Consider the following 4208-nt stretch of genomic DNA (forward strand, 5'->3'; position numbering starts at 1 on the left):
CCCTCCTAGCTTCCTCCCCTCCCGTGCTGCACCCCCCCCCCCCACCTCCCGGGGTCCCTCCAGGCCTCTCTTGACACCCTTCCACCTGCAACCTCCACTGGCCCATCTGCACCGCTCCACTCTTAGGGTCTGCGCACTGGATTCCCCGAGCCACGTACACCATCTCCCTATCTCTCCCCGCTTCCTCCACCGGACCCCAGGTCCCCTGGGAATTCTCCGTGGGCCCATGCGCTTGGGCACCTGGCTTGCAAACCCATCGCTCCCTGCCCGCCCCGCAGGCGCCGGCTGCCCTGTTGATTCCCAGATGCCCCCAGGCCTCTGTGATCCCCAGCCCCGCCCCGTGCGACCCAGGACAGGCGGAGACGACAGTCCTCAGCCCACAGCTAAGGCCCAGATGCGAGCACACTCAGACCAGAGCGGCCTGTGCCTGCTCAGGATGAACGTGCCCCAGGGAGGCCCAGGCCCGCGTGGACAGAGCTGGGGCAGTGAGCCCGACGGGCCCAGCCCCCGGGCTGAGCTCTGTGGGGCTGGAGCTTGGGGAGCCCCGCCGGTGCGATCTAGGGCACCACCAACCTCGGTGCCGCCGCCTCCCCGAGGCCCATTCGGTAGCTTCCGGTGGGGCGCAAAGGACGACACCTCTTGGTCGGCGGAAGCCAGGAAAGGCTGGGCTGCAAGCGGAGTCCCGCCAACCTGACTTGTTTCTGAGGCCGCCCCGGGGCGGGGCGAGCGCTTTTCTGCTGGGGAAACTGAGGCTCTGCACTCTCACTAGTGTCTAACTCGCATGCAGCCCCGCACCCCTGTCCCGTGCGCGGTGTTCCGGGGCCCACTGCCGCGTCTGGAAGCACGGAGCACTCGGCACACACTCTCCCGGAATAAGTTCACACACTCCTGGCATTTGAAGAATCCTCCCCGGCCCCCTGCCGGTCTGACGTGCAAAAGCCGGGTGACCGGAAAAGCAGCGGCCGCTTCTTACCCTGGTGGAATCCCCGCGCGGAGCCCGCACACTGCCAAGCTCATCCACGCTGGTGGGTTGGTGCAATCACTGAAGAGACGATGCTGAACGGTTCCAACGGTGCGTTTACAAATCCGGTTATTTTAAGGGACCATTTCTGCTTTTTTAAGTCTAAACAGCGCCCGTGTACACACACACACACACACACACACACACACACACACACACAAGCACTCAGGCACTGCCACTTATTCTCTATGAGTTTATTTCTATTACACAAGAATCATGGAATTTGGTGTTGCAGCAGGATTGTCTTTTTAAAAATACAAACAACTTTTATTGTTGCGAACCACTAATTTGGCAACATCTCTTTTCTTTAATCAGACTTAGCTGCAGGCCCGGCTGCTGAGGGAGGAGGGAGATTCCCCACCTCGTTGGATTCAGCTTTGCTGATCTTTATGTACTAGGGTTCCTGTCTATTTCTGTCTTGAGTTCCTACTGGATGTTACCTGGGATGTAGGGAAGTCTCTGGCAGGTGGATGCTGCAGGAATGTCTTGCAGGTGAAAGGAGATCGTGGGGGGGCACCTAGAAGGGGAGTGCTTGTTTGGGGACAAACAGGGGGGCTTCAGGAGCCAAGAGACAACCTCCAGAATGTATGGGAGGTTGGCCAGCGGCAGCCTCTGTGAGGACTTTCAATTCTGAGAGTAAAGGATACAATTCATTGATTCTCAGACAAAGCCCTGAAGTGAAATTTCTCAAGGGGTTGGGGTCTAAGAGCCACTCTCTGTCTCACCTCTCTCCCATTCCCTCTTCTCTGTCCTGGGCCATCGTGAGTGAAAAGAGCAGGAACCTCCTGCTCTTCATGTGCCACATCCTGTTTTCAGATTAGTGAGCTCATTTGCTGGAAATTTACCAAGGGAAAATAGTTTAATTTTGGAAAGTACCAAAAACTTATCTGTAGTCACTCAGTTTAATTTTGACGGCTCTTCAAATAGAGGGGGCATCACCAAAGGATCTCCGAGTGCCCAGGGCACAGAGAAGCTACAGAAATTGAAAGCCAAGTCCTGTGAGGTTGAACCTGATTTAAAAGGGAAATAAACCCTTTTGGAGACCACTGATCTCTACCCAGTAGAACTTTTTTCCCCCTAAAAATAAATTTAGAAAAGAGAAACAGCCCCTTTGTTCAAGTCTGAGCATGAGGCCAGGATTGAGGAACAAGATAGCGAATAACACAGTAGGTAATGTTTGACCCTCAGCCTTGTTTCGTATCCACATCTGTTCAGAGTGTGCTCAGAAGCACCTGAAAGCTTTCACTCTCTAGTTTTGCCGCAGTCCTGCAGCTGCCAGACCCTTGCTGTTGATGTGACCTGCCTTGCCTGGAGACCCACAGCTCCTACAAAGAAGCTCAGCAGGGACATTTCTGGAAAACAAGAGGTCTGGGAGCCTGCACCGAAGATGGGAAAAGTGAATTCCCTGAGGCTGGCCACCTCCTGCCCTGCCCAGCTTTAGCGTGAGATTCAGAATCCAAGAGGAGATGCAGAATAGTGAAAAGATGCAGAATGGTGAAAACAGAAAAGGCCCTGACTGTTGAATGCTGAGATGAACAGAATTGCATCTTCCTTTCCTCTCCTAGTCCTGTCTGAAATCTGTATTGATTTTAGAGTTAAGAGATTTGTATTACATTTGTTTTCTCCAGACAATCAGCTGATTTTTGGGGATGGGGGCAAATAAATGTTTGCCTAAGTAATAAGTTAGGACACACACACACACACACACACACACACACACACACACACACGTTTTTTTTTTAAAGAACAAGACGACCGGAGAACCATGCCTGCGCCCGACCCAGCAGCCATCGCTCAAGCGCCGGGAAGGTAGCCGCGCAGGTGCCCCTGAACCCCCATAAGCTCCCCCGCCCCGCACTCTCAGACCTCCTGACTGTGCAAGTCTTTGGACCCACTCTGCAAAGACAGAGGTGGTCATCAAGGGTATTTTTCTGAGTTCCCAACTTTGAACATCTTTAAAGAAAGGGCGTGGGAAACCTGTAATAGAACGTTGCGGATGGAGTTCAACCATTCAGAAGGATGGGGAACTCAATCTGGGCCTTGCAGCCCGAGGTCAGTCAGCGTCATGGGGTTCAGCAATCAGCTAACTGAGATCAGGGGTCTTGCATCCTCGCTCTGTCTGAGCCATTAAATGGTAAATATACTATATTGAAAAGTTTGTTCACTGCAGACATGTTCTGGACTGCTTCTTGATTTCAATTTAATTCAAATGATTTAAGGGTGATAGACTAGTGACTACCACAGGTGGTCAGTGTCCAAGTTGTGCTTGATCTTAATGTGTTGCTGATTGTATCAGTTGGGGTAAAGCATTGCCGTTGATTTGATGAGCTGTTTTCTCTGATGTTATGAAGATGAGAATGTCTGTGGGTCGTTAGAGACACAGAAGCTAGGGTGCAACTATATCAGGAAGATTTGGGTGATAATCCAGAGATTAAACCAAGGACAGTCCGACAACAAAAATTAAAATGAGAAAACACTTAAGCAAGACACAAGGACAGACTTCCAGTTCACCAATGGCAAACAGTAGGGCAAATGAGGATGAAAAGGCCGATAGTGAACCACCAGGACACCCTGAACTCAAAGCACAGGAAGTAACAAAACAGATCAATCAGGCTCTAGAAAAATTCAAAACAGAAATAATTTCCCAGATAACCATAGAGATAGTGAGCAAAATGGAAGTCGTGATTCGAGACTCTAGAGCAGAAACTGACAAAAAAATAGATGAGCTCAGGACCATGATAGAAGCCATGAAGGCCCAGCATAAGAAAGAAATGGAAAAAATAAACGCCCAACATAGGAAAGAAATGGAAACCATAAAACAGATTCAAACAGATATCCAGGAGATTAAGCACTCTATTGAAAGTGTACGAAACAGAATAAAAGAATGCGAAGTTAGGCTCTCAGATATAGAAGATAAGATTGCAGTCAGTGACCATGAAAAGAGAGGTCTCTTAAAACAGCAAGGGATCATTAGAAATTGATCCAACAAATCCTAGATGATGCAAAGAAGAATAACATAAGACTGATAGGAATACATGAAGTAGCAGGAGAAAATACAAATGACTTTAAAAAGCTGTTTGCAGAATTAATGACAGAAAACTTCCCAAACAGAGGGAAAGAATTTGACATTCAGATAACTGAGGCATATAGGACCCCAACTAGCTACAATAAAAAAAAATCTACACCT

At 49.8% G+C, this 4208-nt stretch overlaps 1 protein-coding gene across 5 annotated transcripts in view; it reads right to left on the reverse strand.

Moving 5' to 3' along the window:
• Window positions 1–4208, reverse strand: part of Traf1 (TNF receptor associated factor 1) — a 38449-nt gene that overhangs the window by 18936 nt on the left and 15305 nt on the right. For 2 of the 5 annotated variants that reach the window (XM_010602927.2, XM_019204355.2), the window contains exon 1: window positions 574–846. The exons of 2 other annotated variants lie outside the window; for them this stretch is intronic. The gene's annotated coding sequence lies outside the window, so the exon portion shown is untranslated. Of the gene's footprint in view, window positions 1–573; window positions 847–973; window positions 1096–4208 lie in introns of those variants that run through there. One more of the 5 variants, XM_010602931.3, reaches the window with a different exon arrangement.

This window comes from Fukomys damarensis, unplaced genomic scaffold (assembly GCF_012274545.1).
Source record: "Fukomys damarensis isolate Sample0158 unplaced genomic scaffold, DMR_v1.0_HiC HiC_scaffold_36, whole genome shotgun sequence".
Classification (NCBI taxonomy): domain Eukaryota; kingdom Metazoa; phylum Chordata; class Mammalia; order Rodentia; family Bathyergidae; genus Fukomys; species Fukomys damarensis.